Genomic DNA, 21041 nt, shown 5'->3' on the forward strand with positions numbered 1-21041 from the left:
AGTTTTCTTTTGATATTTGCTGAATCTTGCCTTAGTCACAATTTCCTCTTCCGTTGTCTTGTGAAGCACAACGCCCTCTCCTGAGAAAATACTAGCAAATTGTCTTCAAATAATGTTAGTTTCCTAGCTGATTCTCAGAAAAGAGAGTGAATTGCTTATAGAAGAGATGATAAAACTTCTTTGGGTTTCTTAGTAAAGGAATATTCAAATCAGTTTCAATGACAGAGCCCAGAGCATAAGTGATCAACAAATATTTTATGGGTTTTGCTGGGCTTCTAATAAGAAGTGGAGCAGAAGTTTTGTGAGGGTAAAGTCTCTCTTTATATAATGAAATGTATGGTGTTATAAAATCACAGATCATGAGATAATAGGATCAGGCAGATCATAAAGCCTAGGATTTTGTAACTGAACTACAACCACTGTGATGGCCAAATTTCTATTTTTTTTTTTTTTTTAAAGATTGGCACCTGAGCTAACAACTGTTACCAATCTTTTTTTTTTCTGCTTTTTCTCCCCAAATCCTCCGAGTACATAGTTGTATATTTTAGTTGTGGGTCGTTCTAGTTGTGGCACGTGGGACACCACCTCAATGTGGCCTGACAAGCGGTGCCATGTCCGCACCCAGGATCCGAACCAGCAAAACCCTGGGCCGCCAAAGTGCAGTGCATGAACTTAACCACTCAGCCACAGAGCCGGCCCCCAAAATCCTTGACAACAAAGTCTGTCTGGGTAGGGGAGATTGGAGAGTGGCAGTAGACCACATTGGTGAGCAAATCATAGAAACAAACTGAACCGGAGACATGGGGACAGATTGGAATAGAGAGCACATGGCCTTCCAAAGGGGGCAGCTGCCACTTGGCTCCAGTGGGTTGGTACCAAGGGGAAATGGGGACCAAGTGTTGCCATATCATCCAGTTTTTTCAAGAAAAGTCAAATTTTGTGTAAAAGCTTGCAATTTTTAAATACAGGCAACTAATTTTCAAAAGTTCAAACACTGTATGCCAAACAAAGTATGTCTAGTTTAGAGCTTGCCCTTTGGGAGATTTCTTCCTCAAAGAAAGTAGGGGTCCTGAGCAGTTCTGCAAGCCAGGACTCAGCCACAGGGGAACAGAATGCTAACTGGAGTACAAGGTTGGGACTTGATTACACGAACAAGTCACTAAAACTGGGACGCAGGATCAGGACAAGAATAACAGCAGATTGACTTATGCTGAATCACCTGAACCACTGAACTAGGGCTTCTTAAGTCTTTCTGAACAAGAGTCATTTGGGGTCATACCGGAAATGGGGTTAAGCTGACTGATAGGAATCAAGTGGCCTCAGCTGTGGAAAGTAAATTACTTGTTAGAAGGAAGGAAAGCAGTGCTTTAAAGACATGTGGTGTCCACTATTCTCTCTCTCACTCTACCTTTCTTTACTTATCAAACATTTATATTGGGATTACTGTATACCTGACACTGTTTTAAGCACTTAACAAATATTAACTCGTTTAATCCTCATAACAACCCTATGAGATAGGTACTGTTAATTTCTTCATTTTACAGATGAAGAAACTGAGTCATAAGGAGGTTAAGTAACTTTCTTAAGGCTGCACAGTAAAAGGCAGAGTCAAGAATGAACCTAGCTAGCCTGACTGTGGAGTTTGAGATCTTACTTAACTCCTATCGTGCTGCTGCTTATGTTTCTTCCCTTCCTAGTTTTGAGCCTCTCAGTTTGGGAACAAAGTTTGCTTAGTTACTCCTCTGCTACATGGAGCTTTAGGTGGAAGACAACTTGTCACAGAGGCTTCAATACGCTTGGGGCAGGATCCATGTATATATTAAGAAATTTTGTGTCTTTACTATAGTAAATCTCTTTATTCCTTGGCAAAGCAGTGAGCAGTACTTTGAAGTAGACATGGAGCACAGAGGCTTGATTTTGTAAATCAGACTGCTTTCTTGTGGTAGATCTATATGATTTCAAAGCCTTCTATTAGGCTTCTCGTGGCTTAATTGCCAGATGCCCTCATGTACGAATAATTTATCGATAGAATCTAAGGATTTTGTACAGACATGCTCAATTGGTATCTCAACTAATTAGCCAGTAAAATCAACCACATATAGCAAATTAATCAAATTGCTCCCATTTCCTTAAATATCAGCTTTGTATCTGACTTTGCATTCTTCAAAGGGCTTTTTAAAGATCTTCAACTTTTTAGTACTTACTGCAAACCTCTTTGAGCTTCCTTAAAAGTATGATCTTTAGAGAGGTTTGCTGAGCAGCTTGGTATGGTCCCAGTTCTCATGGCAGTGTGTTCTTGAGCAATTCATTTAATGTTTCCAGACTTAAATTAATGTGTAAGAGTGCAATTATAATACCTATCTTGGAGGTGGTTGTGAGGATCAAATGAGATTATGTATGTGAAATCGTGCTTTGGTAACTTCTGGTTGATAGGGGTTTATTTATCATTTTATTTAATAAACACTTATGAAGTAACACATGCTAGACCGTGAGAGGATGGCAAATATGAATATCTTCCTCCATGTAGAAGAAACACGAATACATTATCTATTGAAAATGGCAGTTTGAGCTCATAGCCATAAAGTAGATATGCTTTAGAACTTGGCATAGGCTCAACTCTCCCCTTTGTTCCTGACTCACTGGGTAACCTTGAACAAATCACTGTTCCTTTTGCAGTCTATTTTCTCATTCCCCAGTGTTCCATACTTTGTTTTCCTCTTTTCTTTCTCATGTTCTAGTTGTTCACATAATTTCAGCTCTATTTAATGAAAAAGTGATTTCAGAGCTCCCCAGAGTATTTCAGTCATGTTGCATAAGAACATTTCCTGCTTTATAAATATTACCTAAATGACAAATTTTAACATATATTAAAGTTCTCCTCAAAAATAATTTCATTGTATTAAATTTGCCAATTAGCAAATTTGATTTTAGAAATGTATGGTCCTTGTGGAAATGATTCCATGGCATACATGCAAATGGAAATGGAATAACTAGAGAAAATCTGTAGTCAAAGGAAATTTTTAAGTGTCTAATAAAGGTACAAAAAGTATTTAAAGAGGTTTCAGCTTTTTTTTTTTTTTTTAGAAAGGTAAGTTAAGGGATATTAGAGCTCTTAAAGTATCTGCCATTAACAAAGGGGTCTCTGAGGTTCTTACACATGAATGCTTCAAACAAACTTGTTCTTATATGACATCATGATATCTTAGGATTGGGTAGAAACTTACATGTGGCACACACCAGCCTCTCATGCAAAGCAGGAATCTCTATGTGAAAATTAAAATCACTCAAGGAAAAGCAAGGAGAGAAAATGAAAATTCCCATTTAAACGCTCTGTAGTTTCCATTTTTCATTCAATCTTATCCTTCCCCATACATGTTGAATATTGTGCCAGGTACTGAAAATACTCTGTTCTTAGAGAGTGCAGAGTGAGTAGAGCCTGCATGTGATCTGTAAGTCCACCTCCCTGAAGGTTGACAGGGAAAAGGTAGCATGTTATCCTCTCGGTAGCCTGCAGTCAACTGGGTTGGAAGCCTCCTCTCCTGACATACTTCTTCCTCTCAGCAGACCCTTCAGAGTTCTATATTGAACACATTTAAACAAATTCTCTTCTTTCTGCTTTAGAAAAATAAAATTAATCAGAGAGATTCTAGAATGCCTTTTCTCTCCATCCTTCTCTAGCGTTCATTTCATAGTGGTTATATTTTGACCTATTTTCTTGAAATATACTGTGGGAAGTGCTATACTTGAGAATCATGAGTTTTAAATCTTGTTAAATAACTTGGGGAATGCAAACCTCTCATTTTACAGATACAGATATTCTAGTTCAACTGGTAAATGGTAGCGCCTGGTCTCCCATTTACTGTTACTCCACGTAACAGTCAATTTTTGGTATGTAACCAACAACCGCAAAATCAGTGGCATATAACAATAAGCATTTATTTCTCCCATAAGTGTTTTCTGGTTGGCTGGGCCAGCTTCTTCAGGCCATAGATTACCAGGTTGGCTAGGGTATGTCCGCTTCACATGTTCATTCTGGGGCCCAGGGGATGGGACAGAACTACCCAGAGTATGTTATTTTCATTGTGATGGCTGAAGCACAAGAGGATAAGCCTACTACACAAGCATAGTTAAAGCATTGGCTCACATACAGTCTGCTAACACCCCACTAGCCAAAGCAAGTCGTATTGCCAGGCTCACAGTGGAGGAAGGAGTGAATACTTGCTAAACAAAAAACTACCACACCAAAGCCTTAAATAAAAGGGCTAAGAATCTGTATACGTCCCTTTGTAGGAAAAAACAGGTACAAAAGAAGGAATCTTACACTTGAAAAATATTATTAGATCTATGATAATAAACAAAGAAACCTGGTTCAACTGATACGGGGAGTGGGTGTCTACATGATTAAGAGTGACTGAAGGAAAACATTGAGAAATAAAAGAATCATCCAGCAAGTATTGGCAATACAGTGACTTTACTTTCCTGTGAGACACTTTGTTGTCTGAAACTTTGTTTCCAGAGGTATAAATAATAGTGGAGACAAGGGAATTTGTTCCAGAAATTCCAGGACTGTGGCTTGGCAAACCTCCCAAGAAAGTGAGAGAGAGAGAAGGAGAGGAAAGAAAAGAAGAAAGAAGAGTTAAGTTACAAAAAAGTATGAAAGGGCCCTTAATAGTATCACCCATTGTATTTGACTGCCAAAAGGATCATTTATGTAGAAGTTTATTTGAAAGTAATTGTAATACCCTCATAATATTATCAGTGAGATTTTTGTAGAGAGCTTTAAATGTGAAACACAACTATGATTCTGGGGCAGTGGACCAGAAACCATTCTAATGGGAATAAAATGGTCCAAGGAAAGTCTGACAGTGTGAGTGAAGGCTGGTGTGAAGAGAGAGGGATGAGAGAAAATAAAGGATGACAAGGGTTCCAGGGACGTAAAGAAGCAATTGAATTAGCAGTGAGGTTCATTCGGGAGCGAAAGAATGGGCTTCAGAGTAGGTGGTGTTGTTAAGCAAGGTTTAAATGGCATTTCTGATTGATTCCATCAGCAGGAAGCTGAGGGTAAGAGCTCTCTGAGGAGGAAGTTGCTGTATTACAGAAGTGGGATGATCAAGCTCTTGGTCATAGAGCTAGACAGTGAGGCATTAATTTCTTTGAGTCACTTTGTGCAATAACAGACCCTTGTGATTTAGGCTACTATTCACTTTTAATTGGATAGTTTTCCAGAATTACCCATGAAGGGAGAAGAAGCAGAATTATGTTTGTTTCTTTGAACCATCCTGGCAGTGATTAATAATGGTAAGATAGTTTGGAATAATTTGCTGATTTTAGTACATTTATCCTTCAGCAAACAAGTTTGTTACTTTTTGTGGTTTTTCCCATTAGCATTGTTAAAACTATATTGTTGATGTTTTTGTCTCTTGAGAATGTAGTGTTATGCAGAAATGAAGAAGCCTTACAGAAAGCAGCTAAATTTTTGCTTAACTATGCCCATGAGGCAATAAGAATTTAGCAATAGAGGCAAAATTATCAATATTTGTTCCGGAGTCAAACCTAGCCAATCTAAATCCATTTCTGAACTGCCACAATCAGCAGATCCCCTACTCTTCCACTTCCTGCTTTGCTTGAAAAGGCAAGAGGTGGCACATAACAGTACTTCTCAGATATTAATTATTAGCGTGCATAAGTGTCACTTGGATGTCTGCTTAAAATGCAGATTCTGATTCAGTAGGTCTAAGATGGGACCTAAGGGTCTGCATTTCTAATAAGCTTCCAGATGAGGCTGATGCTCCATTGTACACCACACTTTGAGTAACAAGAAAGTCTCATGAGAAAGACTAGGCTTTGGATTTGTTACCACCCGAGGTGGGTCATCTACTCCCTGCAAGACATGCCAATAGTCAGGAGACAAGGTGGTAGGAGAGAAAGGACTTTTACAGCTTGCTAGCAAGACGGAAGATGGCTGACATATGCAAAAGAACCATCTTACAGAACAATGACTACAGGCCAGTTATATACAGTCCTGGTCTTCAGGTAGGGGCAGACATCTGGTCCCAGTTCCTGATAGTCCTTTGTTTTACTGGATATGCATCAGAGAATGGAGCAACGCCCTATACCCTGATCTTTCAGTTGTCATTGATGATGGCTGTCAGCATAGGCTCTCTGCCTGGGGATCATCACATTCCTAAGAAACTCAAAATAACAAAATTAGTATCTTAAAGCATCTGGGAGGGGCCACAAAATCTAATCTACAGAGCATGCCTGGGCTAGTTAGTCAGAGGTCATTTAAAGTTATTGTATGGTTTCTTCTCTACAGTACGGCTTCCCTTATGTCAACCTTGTGTTGAACAAGTATCAGATTCAGGAGCAATTAAGTTCTAAGCCCGCCTCTGCCAGTTAATTCTTGCATGAGTTTTGTTAAGTCAAATCGTCTAAACCTCTGTTTTATTATTTGTAAAATGGGGATAATAATATTTGCCTTATAGGACTTGTTAGAGTACTCTTCCTAGTAGGTAGAAGGTGCTTAATAAACGTTCATCATTAGATTCCCGGGGGTGGGGGTGCCTTTGATAAAATAAAACGTTCCTTTGACTTAATCTTGATGTTGACTAAGAATGCAGAACTCATAGGTGGTTCGGTGGTAGCAGTTGTGTAGGTCCATAGGCCTACCTACATATAGATCTTTGTTTGTCAAAGTGTGGCCCGTTGACTAGCAGCATCATTATTACCTGGCAGCTTGTAAGCACAGAATCTAGGGTCCCACTCAAGACCTCCTAAGTTAGAATCTGTTTTTAACAAGAACCCCAGTGATTTGGTTGCATGTTAAAGTTGAGAAGCATTGGTCAATATGGCAGAAACTTCTTTTTTGGTTTGGATCATGCTGTCTTTGTTCTTTCGCCACACCTTTTGGCCTGCCCTTGGGGCAGCTGCCCTTCGCACTCTTTTACCTTAAATATATGCATATCTGTAGGAAAAAACAGGCAATTCAATTCAAGAAATTGTTGTAGTTAATGACCAACTACTGTGTTGTGCTAGCTTCTAAACCAGTGCTCTTGAAGAGGGTAGCTAAAGGCCTCGTGGAGTTATTTAAATTTAATTAAAATAATATAAAATTTAAAACTCAGTTCCTCAGTTGTACTAGTCACATTTTAAGTGCTCAGTAGCCAATGTGGCAAGTGAGTACCTTATTTGACAGTGCGGATATAAAATATGTCCATCATTCCAGAAAGTTCTATTGGACTGAGCTGTTCTAGATAATAAATATAAGAAAGAAATAGAATGGGTAAGGGAGCTGATGTTTGTTGAGGAACCACTAACTTCTAGGTGCTTTATATATATATTACCGAATTAATCATCAAAGTTATTTTCCCAACTTTTGTGAATTGGTTTCACTTCCTCCTTTTTAGAGTTGAGTATTTTCAAATCTTCTAAATAGTCATCACTATCATAGGGAATTGTGGGGTATGCTCATGTGGAAGATATGGCCCCTGTCCTCATGGTCCTTAAATGCCTATTAACTTTTTGTGTGTGTGTGAGGAAGATTAACTCTGAGCTAACTGCTGCCAATCCTCCTCTTTTTTTGCTGAGGAAGACTGGCCCTGAGCTAACATCCATGCTCATCCTCCTCCACCCTGTATGTGAGATGCCTACCACTGCATGGCTTGCTAAGCAGGGCCATGTCCACACCCAGGATCCAAACCAGAGAACCCCGGGCCACCAAAGCAGAACGTGCACACTTAACCGCTACACCAATGGGCCAGCCCAGCCTATTAATTTTTAAGAGTCTCATACATGGGACGTGGGAAAGCAAATGCAAGCCATTACTGAAAGCTTTCTTAAAAGTTCAGCTATTCTCTCATCGTTTTCTGTTTGTGAAATTATAAAACTCCTATTTAGACTGGAATGAATCTTTAAAAAAACCAAACATAAGTAGAAGTCCTGACCTACATATCCATTCCCAAGCCTTCTTCAATCTTTTTTCCCTATAGTGCCCTTAGGGAGGGTAGTTTGCTGGATACTCTACTCATAACTCCTCATCCACTGGGAAGCCTGTATGTAGGCTAGTCATATGGGACCTAAGGCAGAGGAAATGGGAAAATATAACAGCTGTCCAAGTGGAGAATGTGATTGATAGGTGACAGTCACCACACAGCCCCTTCTTTCTGGTAGTGGTTCCTCTGAAGACACAGGCCCCAAATACCTGGGCAAAGAAGTCACTCTTGTTCCAGGGAACTCGGCATGGGAGAACAGATTCAAGAAGAACTGGAAATAATCCTGAGAAATATCTGTATAGTTTCACTACAGCATTGTTACTCAAGATGTGGTCTGTGAACTGGTAGCATTAGGTCTCACCAGGTGGGTTATTAGAATTGCAGAATCTCTAGCTCCACTCTAGATCTATAAAATCAGAATCTGTGAGGGTGGGACCAAGGAATCTATGTTTTTACAAGCACCTAAGGTGATTCTTATGTACACTAAAATTTGAGAAATGCTAATGAGAACCCCAAGAAGCTTCTGGATGCTGGACTGAAGCGCGAGTGAAGAAGGGTGGGGTAAGAAATACTGCAGACAGGAAAACTATAGAGATTCACCAAAGGACAATGGTAAAACATTTAGTATTATTCTGAGCCGGCATTTTATCCTGTTTTTTGTTTTCGTTTTTTTAATTCATATGGGACACTTTTTAAAAACATTGACTCTCATATTCTAGTGGACAATGCATAGTGATAGCACATGCTATTAAAACAGCCCTTGCCTATCTCTGCCTGGCTCACTCCTGTGCATCCTAAAAGATTCAGTGTAAATAATGCTTCTTCTGGGTATCTGAGATTAGGCATAGTGCTTCTGTTGTGTGCTTCTACTTCAGGCTCTTCTCCTTCTTAGAAGTTATCACAGTACATTGTAACTATTTCTTTAACGGCTCATATTTCTTCCTCAAGAAAGCATGGGGAAAAATTGTTTCATCTTTCCCACCATTGTACCTCTATAACCCAGCATATTTGCTGGACTGGTTGGCTTAATGAATGAATGAATGGTGATATGAAATAATTTCTTTTAAGGGAATATGCTATAAGAAACCAGCCCATTTGAGGGGGTCAGAGAAAGGTAGAATTTTAGCTGCCTCTTGAAGAATAAGACATTTCCAGACAGAGGAGGGAAAAGGCGTTTCAGAAAGAGGGAACTATATGTGCAAAGGTCAGACACCTAGAAACTCATGTGTTCTGAGTTCTTTGTGTCTGAAGCACAGAGCACTGGCATGGCATGAGGTTGGAAAGGTGGGGTTGAGTTTTATTGTGAAGGCCTTGTTTGCTCGATATGGGATTGGACTTTATCCTTTAGGCCTTGTCAGTAGTATCATCTTCTTGTATATTTGGGAATTTATAGACATCTGTTTTCACCACTATACCACTAGGACCTTGTCTGTGCCCACTATATAGCATGTACCCTGAAATGTGTGTTGAGTAAATAAAGCCAAGAAACAATAGGGATCAGTTAACAGCAACAGACCACAAGATTTTCTTGAGACTTCTACACTTCCTTATCTTCTTGCTTTTGTTCTCTCTCTTCCATTAGCCCAGAATGTCTTTCACTTCATACTCGTCCTTTAAGATCCTATTAAACTGATGCCGCCATCGGGAAGCCCTCTTCAATCTCTCTAGGCAAAATCAATGTCCCCTTTCTCCTTGATTTCCTAGTATTTTACTCACAGGAGGTTGCCTGCTTTAGTGGAAAGAGGATGGACTCTCGACTCTTTTGATTCTACCATATACTAGTTGAGTAACCTTGGAAAGTTAATTTCTCTGACCCCTTTCCCTCATCTGTAAGTAGAGAGAGTAATAACTCTCTTGCATGGTGTATTATTTAATATATATATTCAGTTACATATATCAGAGACCAAAATAACAGTACTTTTGCAAGATAGAAATTTATTTCTCTCACATGTAGCAATCCATAAATGGGTTGTCCAGAACTGGAGTATCTGTTCTGCTCCACAAGGTTTTAAAAGGACCAAGCACCTTATCTTCTTTGTCTACCACCCTGGGACGTTGATGGATATTCACGATGATGACATGCCAGGGAGCAGGTTGGAAGAAGTACAGAAAGATGAGCAGGGTTCCTCCCTTTAAAAGCCCCTCTGGGAAGCTGTAAACATGATTTCCCCTTATATCCCAAGAGTTAGAACTTAGGCGTAAAGCCATACCTAGCTGCAATGGGAGACTGACATATGTAATTTTTACTCTGGGCTGACATGGGCTAGATAAAAACTGGGAATCCTCTCACTATGGAAGGAAAGAATGATGAATATTGGGGACAATCATGTTCTGCCACACAGCATAGTATCAGTTCTTCAATGTGGGAGATTTTTCCCAGGGGATGCTAAAGATGATCCATGAAGTACTGGAAGCTTTCTCTATATTTTCTCATCATTTCTAATTTCAACATTTGAATGTGTTTTATAATAAACAATGTATTATTACAGTTGTACAAGTGTATAATTACTATACAGATTAGCACATATGGGGAATGCATGCTCACAACCATTTTACAAATAGTTGCACTCAATGAAAAACTGTAAAGATCACTGGTTGAAAGCAGTAGAGACAGTATTTAGTTATTGCTTGACTCATAATAAATTTTCAACAAATGATGACCATTGTTATTATGCAAAATTAGTATTTACCACATTCTTCCTTGTTTAGTAATAGTTCTTATCATTTACTATTAGCCAAAAAAAGGCTATGTTTAGCATATCTTTAAATTCCAGGGAACATCCAGCTCTGGTCCATGCACATAGTTGGATTTCAATAAAAGTTTAATTTGTCACTGTTACTTTTAGTTGTATTATTCAAATTTAGCTATTTTAATAAAAAGTATATTTTTATTTGAAAAGATCATTTGTCAGGTAAAAATGTGTGTTTTAGTTTGATCCACATGACCACATGGATTGAGGTGCATGCTGCCACCCATGAGTGGGGTGCCCAATTCATTGGCTTAATTTTCGAAGTTTAATATGTTCATCTATAACCAATCCTTTCAAAGTATGATACTTTTAAAATGCATTTTCTTTCTCACATGCGTTTGTGAAAGAAAATGTAGGCAGTCATATATGATAAAGGAGATTGTGGTTAGTTGGGTAAGATCAAATAGAAGAAAGAGAAAAGAAGAAAGACAGTTGAGTAAAATCAGTAAAGGAAATGAGAGCACAGTAATGAAGAGAAATGGCTTAAAATCTTTATGTTATCTTCCCTCAATGTTAAGAGTATTATAATCGGAATGAAGCTAAAAAACCTTATTTCAAACTTTAAAAAAAAAAAAGCAAAAATACTAAAACATCATTCCCTGGGTCCTCAGGAATTTTATGTGATGCTTAGAGTATTTTATAATCCTGCCTCTTCCTTGCTAAATTTTATTGGGCTTTTTTTTTTTTTTTTTGAGGAAGATTAGCCCTGAGCTAACTGCTGCCAATCCTCCTCTTTTTGCTGAGGAAGGCTGGCCCTGCGCTAACATCCATGCCCATCTTCCTCTGCTTTATATGTGGGACGCCTACTACAGTATGGCATACCAAGCGGTGCCATGTCCGCACCTGGGATCCGAAGTCCGCACCCGGGATCCGAACCGGCAAACCTCGAGCCGCCGAAGCTAAATGTGTGCACTTAACCGCTGTGCCACCGGGCTGGCCCCTTGTTGGGCTTTTAAATGAACTTTTCTATGCTGTCGTTTTTCAGGGACTAATTCTTGGGAGATGACTATAGCTACTTATTCTCTGGACAGACATCTTGTTTCTTTTGTGACTATTCCAGTATAAACCTTTCCTTTGGTGCCCACACATCACTATTTGAACTCATTCAAACCCTCTTCCCATTGCTTTTCATCTTCTTTTAGTTCATCTCCAGGATACAGACCTTTTTTAAAGAAAGTATTTTTCTTAGTAGCTAACTGTCTTTCTTTCTGAGAATTAGATGATATTGGCAGTGGAGAATACTTTGGCTTTGTTGTCTGGCAGGCGTGAATTCAGAGCCTTCTTGGTCCACCTACCAGTCCTGTAAGACTGGACAGATTACCTAGAAGTTCTACACCTCAGTTTCCTTCCTTGTAAAATAGGATAACATCACCTACCTCTTGAGTTCATTCATTAAATGAAGTAATGAACATGAAGTACTTCCTATAGAACCTGACACAGAATAGTCAATTACCTCTGATCTCTGTTTTCTTTTTGTAAAATAAATCCATCTTAAAAATAATTAACGTTTTGGCTTTCAATGATTGACTTCCCCTAGTGTCTTCTCTTTTCTCGGTGTATCATGTCTCAGCCCTAAACTATTTTCCCTCAATTGTCACTTAGAAGTTCCACATTTATTTGAATATTTGAATAGTAACATGAACTTTGATGAGCTTTTCCTTTGGTGAAAAAGCATAGTTGCTGCTTCACAAGCAGCTTTAATAGCAATATGTCTTGATTATCCTGATCTCCACCAAGTGCTCCAAATGATGTTTTGCCCAGAGCTGTTTTATTTTGGAAACTCAGGAGCATAAAACTCAAGAAATAGCAATCTAATGAGGTGTCACGTGAAGGAGAAGTAGTCATGAAATAACAAAGCCAGATAGGTCAAACAGCATGCTGAGAGGAGCAAATATACAATAGCCCATCATAATCAGTATCTCTTTAAAGACAATCTCAGGTAATTTTTGTTTGTTGGTAGTTTTTAAACACATTGCTAATGCTCTTCCTGATCCCCTGAAGCAGTGGTTCTCAACCTTAACTTCAGATTTTATAAACTTTGTGTGCTTTAAAAGATACTCATGCCTGGACTCCAGAAATAGAGATTTCTTCTTAATGGGCCTGATTTTAGCCTGGGCATAGACATTGGGAGGTTTAAAATATCCCCAGGTGATTCTTTTGTGCAGCCAAGGTTGAGAACCACTGACTTAGAGTTGTAAAATGCAGAGAATTTGATCTATTTGAATTGGAATTATAAAATTAGATGCCAGCACTTACATTGCTTACTGTTTTGAGGGGAAAAAACCAGTAATCACAGCATGGGCTGTCATAAATCACAAGAATGTTAAAGCATCTATTCTTTCTAATCCATTGTGATTCTGGAATGGCCTTCCAATGGAAATCGTTGGTTTAGTGGACTCAGTATAGGTAATACATTGAGCTTAACCCCTCTTAACTTAGTAACAGACATAGGCACTGCTAACAAAGCTGTCTATGCAAGGCAGGTGCTCCCAGATTCAGACATGATCAAGTTAATGAAATGTCCCTCCAAGAGTTGCTCTGCTGACACATGTCACCATTCATGAATTGTAATTGGGTTAATTAAAAAGGGAGGCATGGCCTATGCTTGAGAAGTTTGGCCTAAGGGCCCTCAACAAAACTAAGAAAAGAAATTGCAGGCCAGACCACTGCAGAAAGATGATCTGGAGTTGACCTGTAGGTAGGTCATTATGGTAACCTAGGGCTCAATGTAATTAGAAACAGTCAAATATCTAGACTCTGCCCAAGTCCTCCAGATCTGGCTCCTTTAAAATGGAGCATTGTGTTGGCATGGCCAAGAGCATAGACTTGGTGTCCAACAGAAGTGGCTCTGGAATTTGAATGTCAACACTGCCACCTCACCAGTTATGTAAATTTGAGAAAGTTACTTAAACTCTAGGAGCCTTGTTTTCTTATTTGATCAAATGAGGAAAACTGGAAATATCTCATAGTACTGGTAAGAGAATGATCTGGGCAATTTCATACATGGTTTAATAAATGGTAAGAACAATAATCACTAATAATTATTGAGCTATATGCTAGGCACTGTTAAAAATTATTTACGTATGTTAATTTATGCAATCTCCACAATAACCCTGAGAAATGTATTGTTACCTCCACTTTGGAGATGAGGAATCTGAGGGAAAAGAAAGATTCTTAACTTGTCGAAGGTCACACAGCATGTAGTAAAGGGCATGCAACAAGAATAGTGTTATGCTACCCTGCCTTTCAGTAGTTGTAATAAAATTTAATTTGCTGAGTGTAGGGGAGGAAGATATTTCCTCTACCCACCCTGGATCCTTCTGACCAGACATCGAATTAAATTCATATGAGACAGAACAGGAGAAAATTAAACAAAGCTTTATAATATGTATACATGGGAGAGGCTCAGGCAAACTGAGCAATTTGCCAAAATGGCAGAAGTTCTCATCTTAAATACCACCCTCAGCTAAAGACAAAGGACGGAGTTGGGGGTCAGGCGAGCCAGTTATGGGAGACTACCAAACAAGTACACTAAACAAGAGTCAGGTTATTATGCAGACTTGAGTCCTTGCCTTCCACATTGATGAGAGTTTCTAGAGATAAGGTCATCCCCCCTTCTTCCCGGTACAGAGAGGGAGACACTTTTACAAATGGAGATTTCCTTTATAAATGTAAGTGTCTCTTAACAAAGGGCAAGTAAATTCTACTTTTCAGAGTTTCTTTCCTGTCTGCAGTTTTTAAAAGTAACCAGTCCAAAATAATCCTCACACCAAAGAGACATGTCTTGGGGTGGCTAATTCCAGTCCCCAACACTGAGTTACTCTCTTAAGAGGCTGTGGAAGACACAAAAGCAACTAAGGTCAAACACAGTGTTGTCATACACCTCATTAATGAAAGGTCAAAGAGCTACAAAGATAGGGAAATCACTCCAAAATGTGATAGACAGAGGAAATGGCAAGTATACAAAACATGTTGTTCTGAAAATTAAAACTCAAGCTGGGAAGAAATCTTAGAAGTGGTATTAGTGGTGTCATTGTGTGCAATAAGTAATAAACAGGAACTGAGAATGAAGGATTTGGGACAGATTGAGTGAAAGTCCCGAACTGCATGTTTTCATGTATGTTGGTTTATTTATTTTTGAAATATTCATGAAAGAAGCAATCTTTTTCATAGCTAAAATAATCTATATTTTATTTAATTCTCAAAATATTCATGAAGAAAGCAATCTTTTTTATAATGAAAGATGCTTTGAGGTCATGAAGTTCATGAAGCTTATGTCATTAGTAAATGGCAAATTAGACTTGAACTCAGGTCTGCTGACTCCTCCCAACAAACTGACCTTGTCATTTGGGGCAGGTCTTTATGGGCATTGCTGGATCTCAGGTTCATTGTCATCCCTCAGATGAAGGAGCTCTCCTACGTGATGGCTTTCATCCCTTCAATTTTTCAGTTTTTATTTATGATCTCTGAGTTCCACACTGCTGTTAGATACTATGATTCATTCATAGAACAAAAGTTTTGACTGTCTACTGTGTGTCAGGCACAACTTTAGCTCAATTATTGGGAGTAAAACAAAGTTTCCACTCTCATGGAGCTTACATTCTAGTCAAGGTACACAATAAAGAAAAAGCAAACTATAAAGTAAAAGTGCTCTGAAGAAAATAAAGCAAAATGATGTGATAGTGGGAGCAGGGCGGGCAGTGCTTCTTTAGAAAGATGATTTAGACAAGGCTTCTTAGAAGAACTGATAATTAAGTTGTAACCTGAATACAAGGAGGAGCCAGACATGCAAAAATCTTTCAGTGTTGATGTTTTTCTTTTCTGTTTTTTTCCCCTGCCTATTCCACAAAGCTTGACTTTCGTTTGTATTTTTTGTTTCTTTTCTTTCCTCCTTCATTCCCTGTGTTGGTGAATAACATCACCATTAACTCAACTGTCCAAACCATATTACGTTTCTAGGAGTCATCCTGATTTCTTTCTACCTCATAGCCCTGCATTTATGTGGTTACTAACTTTTACATAGTATGTTTGCTAAACATCTCTTGTCTCTGGTCCATCTTCACTGTCAAGGCCCTTAGTCCAGGTCTGTTTACTCTCCAGGACTTCTGCAGGTGCCCTGAACTTGTCTCTCTGTTTCTTGCTTTTCCTTCTTCTAGCCCACAGAGCTTTCTGATTTATTCTAAAAACCAGTTGTGGGCCCGTCATTTATCTACCTAAAAACCTTTAATGGCCCTGAATTGCCTCATACAATGTAAACTCCCTAGTGTGATATTTAAGGCTTTTTGCTGCTGCCTGTAATCCCTTCCCTGTTCTCCCTGCCCTGGCTTTCTCACAATATTCCTTGTGCTCTCACCACACAGAAGTTCTCCCAGCTACGTGAGCACACTGTGTTCTGGATGATTTCTCTGTACATGCTGGTCCTTCTTGGATGCTCTCTCTCTTAATGATCTTCCTTTCCTTCAGTAACTACTTCAAATATCACATCCTTCTTGAAGCCCTTCCATATTTCTGTACTTGTAACACTGAGAATTAGGATAAGTGGCATACAAATCCCAAAATTAGAGCAGCACAATCAGTGGTGAAAAGGTGTTTTTCTCTCACACACATGAAGTTGAAAGCTGGAAAACACACAGTTGACATGGTGCTCTATAGTTTAAGAGACCTAGAGTGATTCTATCTTAACTCTTTTAGCATTCTCACACAAGGATTCCTGCTTCTCCATCACCTCGTGCATCAGATGACTTCTACGGCTCCAACTATTGCATTATATTTCAAGCAGCAGAAAGGAACATTAAGCAGAGTGTGCTCCCTAATTTTAAGCAGACTTTCAGAAATTATACACAAGAATCAACTCATTCATTGACCAAAAATGGTCATGGGCTACACCTAGCTGAGAGAAGCTAGGGTATTTAACTTTTTAGCTGGGTGACAATATATTTTTTCTTTTTTTTTTTGAGGAAGATTAGCCCTGAGCTAAACATCTGCCACCAATCATCCTCTTTTTGCTGAGGAAGACTGGCTCTGAGCTAACATCTGTGCTCATCTTCCTCCACTTTATATGTGGGACGCCTACCACAGCATGGCTTGCCAAGCAGTGCCATGTCCGTTCCGGGGATCTGAACTGGTGAACCCCGGGCTGCTGAAGTGGAACATGTGCGCTTAACTACTGTGCCACCGGGCCGGCCCTTGGGTGACAATTTCTAAGAAGAAGAAGAGAATAGATATTCAGACAGTTAACAGTCTCTGCTACAGTCCCTCTCTGTTTAGTATTACTAGCATTCCTTATAAGGAGGTTTATTCTTTTGGTTTTTGTCTTTCAGGTTCTCATCCTTTCACCATAAGTCACATGTGCTATAGAATAGAAGACATCTATGTTGTCTCTGATGATCTGGACCTTGCCTTTGTCTCTATTATGAATTTCCAGGACTGTTCATCCTCCTTAGTACTCATTCTATAGAAAGTTTCCCATTTGTCTGACTGTTTCACACTTTTGTGAAATGGCTGGAATTTTTCCTTTAATTAGAATGCTCTATCCTACTCCTACCTCTAGTCCAGGAGTGCTGTCATTACCCAACTCCTGCCTTCTAGGATTGATCTTGTATTCAATATTTGCTCACATATCTACCCCCCACCAGACCGTGAGCTCCTTGAACATGCAGATTATGGCTTATTCATTTCTAAATCTGTAGCTCCTAGAACATGACCAGAAAAAAAATCACAAGCACTCACTCAATGCATTCTTTTTTGTTTTTAATGCTTTCTTGAATAAATGAACAAAATGTTCAAAATGAGGTATATATTCAGCCATTTATTTCATATTTTTGCAAACATGTATTTATTAAGGGTATATTAAACATCAAGCAGCAAGCTGGGTGCTGAGATATTGCAACAAATAAGATAAGCATTGTCCCTCCCTCATGGAGTTTAAATTCATGATGAAGGAGACAGACAATAAATAAATAGAATAATTCTAGTTGTGAAAGAGGTTAACACAAAGGAGGAAGAAAACAAACTACCTACAATACTGGGGGGCTACTAACAGGATACATTTCAGTTATTTGTAAATGTATTTAATTCTTGTTTATGTTGCATGCTTCATGAAAAAAGTAGATGAAGAAGTTTGCTGTTATATCACAACAGGTTTGTGCCTCTGAGTATGGCTCCCACCAAGAGAATTGTTAATTTGCTTCTTTTTTTAAGTTCAATGACTTGAAAAATTATAACATGCCAAACTTCAGATGTGGAGATTAATGTGATTGTTGACATTAATGGCTTTAAATAAATTATTGTGGTGAATTAAACTCAATTAAAATTTGTAGGATGTTCATCTCTGTTCACCGGGTAAATGTTTATACTGAGAAACTCTTACTTATTCATAAAATATGTTTATTGAGTACTTGCTCAGTACTGGGTGCTGTTTTAAATGCTTCACATGCATTAATTAATTTAGTCCTCACATCAACCATTTTAGTTAGATACTGATTTATCTTCATTTTACAGCTGAAAAACAAAAAGAGCTGACAAAAAGAGAGATTAACTGATGTGGCCAAGGTCATTTAGCTGGTAAGAGAAAGAGGCAGCAGTCAAACCCAAGCAGGATCTGGGCTCTATACCCTCACTGCTCAAAAGGGGAGTCTGCAAACTAGTATATCAGCATCAGTGAGCAGCTCGTTAAAAATGCAGACTCTCAGGCCCACCCCAGACCTACTGAATCTAACTCTGCCTTTTAACAAGACCCCCAGATGATTCAAATGCATATCAAAATTGGAGAAGCACTGCTCTAAACCACAACTCTCACTGCCTTAGAGCAGCTTAAATTTGGGGATACTATCAAATGCCAAATGTCTGTTTAGTTCCCTTTATCTCTGGACCAGTCGGACTCTCGTGTCCTCCTGTAGCTTCAGCAAAATAACTTATGAAATGCTCCAGGCCACATAAGTGCTCTCTCAGAGAGTATGTACTTTCCATTTCTTATATTCTAGATCACGGTGCTACATCCACTCTGGGAATCTGGCTGCTTGTTGAGATTTAATTAAAATATTAGTCAAAAATATTGACACCATTGACCTTCATTTCCGTGAACCACTTGAGTCATGTGGATTAAGAGAAATGCAGTATCATCTCATCGTTAAAAGTAGTTATACCATGATATTGGAAAAATTTGGAAGCAAGAGGTTAGATGTCAAAGCAAAAAGAACATTTTAAATCCTCCATTGATTTTCTTTCTCTGTGTTTGCTCTTTTTTTATTACAGGGATACCTGCCAGCGTCATTTTCTTCTTTCTCTGGTTTATAACTTTTCCATTAAAAAGTAATTTGAAAGACAGTATGGCCAGAGAGTTTTATCTGTACCTTTCTTATAGCACTTTATCATTTGTCTCACAGTTATTTGAGTGCATACCAGGGTATAATTACAATCCCCACCATCTATATGTGTATATAATAAACCAGGAACAGTGCCAAGTGGTCTTTTTCTTTAGATAATTCATTTGATCCTCACCACAGCTTTATAATGGAGAGGTGATTATGATCCTCATTTAACACGTGAGGAAACTGAGGCCCAGAAAGTTTAAAAACATACCCAAGGCTGACAGCTTGTAAACGTTGAAACTGGAGTTGAACCCAGGCAATCTGATTCCAGAGCCCACCTGCTTTACCAGTATACTACACTGGCCAGCTGTGATTTCATTACAAGCAGTGGGTATAGAAATGGGCATAGGGGCCAGCCCTGTGGGGCAGCGGTTAAGTTTGCATGTTCCGCTTTGGCAGCCCGGGGTTCACCAGTTCGGATCCTGGGTGCAGACATGGCACCACTCATCAAGCCATGCTGTGGCAGGCGTCCCAATATAAAGTAGAGGAAGATGGGCATGGATGTTTGCTCAGGGCCACTCTTCCTCAGCAAGAAGAGGGGGATTGGCAGCAGATGTTAGCTCAGGGCTAATCTTCCTAAAAAAAAAAATGAGGAAAAAAAAAGAAATGGGCATACATAGTAGTAGGCATAAAAGTTTCTTTGCTGGATCCTGAAAGACAGTTGTCACCTTTCTTGTGTTTCTGAATTATAATTTTGGTTTCACAAAATTACCTTTTTTAAATGACAGATGTTTCAAACATCTTACTGTTCAAACAAGCCCCCCTTTCTTTTGTGTATCATATTGGGTCAGAATGTACAGCATTGAATTACAATGGCATGGGTGTCAATTTTGAAGATCACTTGGCCAAAGCTCTAAGAACCACTTGGAATTATTTTCCCCTGAATTGGCTGGCATGAACCACAGGTAAATTAGCAATTCATAGTTAAGAGTAAAACCTCAATTAAAGTATGGTACGCTATAGATAATGACTAACAACTGAGCAGTTGCCAAGAAGGACCAATTAAATAAGTGCCAATGAGGTTCAAGATGAATGTGTCAAGAGCTAATGTGCTGAAAACAATTAGTCCCTAAATCCCTTTGAATCAAAATAAGTCGATGACAAATGCAATTAAAAATCAGGCATGATTGGATCTGACTGGAAAAGCCATACAAGAATTCTGGAAAGTGTTTTCAAATAGTCAAGTTTAATGGAGGCTGGAGGTGGGGTAAGGAGGTGATAGTCAAAAGAGGCATTAGAGGAGTAGGAAAGGCCATCATATCAGTGAGGCAACCAAAAGATGAGTCAGATACCCAGAGAAAACCAATCATGAAATAGTTTGTCATCTTGATTTTAATGAAAACGAACACAAGATTTTATAATCTTCCCATATCGCACCATAGATCCAAGCTTTTGAGTCTAGATTTTTTGGTGTAAGAAAGTTTAATATACTTATTCAGCATACATTTTTATTTTTATTTACTTTTTTTATCTACATGATAGCATTTTACACAATCTTAATGTGAAAGGCCTTCCTTGAATATTGTTTATCCATCTGTTCTATCATTTAGTAGAATATCCTTTGCAGATGCTATATTGAAGGGCAAGATCTAACAGTAAAACTTTACTCAAAATTAGAAAATATAAAGCTCAAAAACTGGCTGCAGCTCCTTGTGCCACTAAGAAGTCTTTTTCTGTCTCTAGGTCATGGTTCCTTTACTTGTCGTAATAAATTCTGGTTAATTGCCCTCAACTGATTTCAGTGAAGGAGTATTAGATAACATATATTTTTTAAAACACTAACTCTGGGGGCCGGCCCCATGGCCCTGTGGTTATGTTTGCGCGCTCCATTGTGGCAGCCCACGGTTTCACCAGGGTTCGAATCCTGGGCGCAGACATGGCACTGCTCATCAAGCCATGCTGAGGTGGCATCCCACATTCCACAACTAGAA

General features: G+C 38.9%; 1 protein-coding gene across 29 annotated transcripts in view; it reads left to right on the top strand.

Annotated features, from left to right (window-relative positions):
• Positions 1-21041, top strand: part of DLG2 (discs large MAGUK scaffold protein 2) — a 1809506-nt gene that overhangs the window by 1150590 nt on the left and 637875 nt on the right. The gene's annotated exons all lie outside the window — the stretch shown is intronic.

The sequence above is a fragment of the Equus asinus genome, chromosome 20, assembly GCF_041296235.1.
Source record: "Equus asinus isolate D_3611 breed Donkey chromosome 20, EquAss-T2T_v2, whole genome shotgun sequence".
NCBI lineage: Eukaryota > Metazoa > Chordata > Mammalia > Perissodactyla > Equidae > Equus > Equus asinus.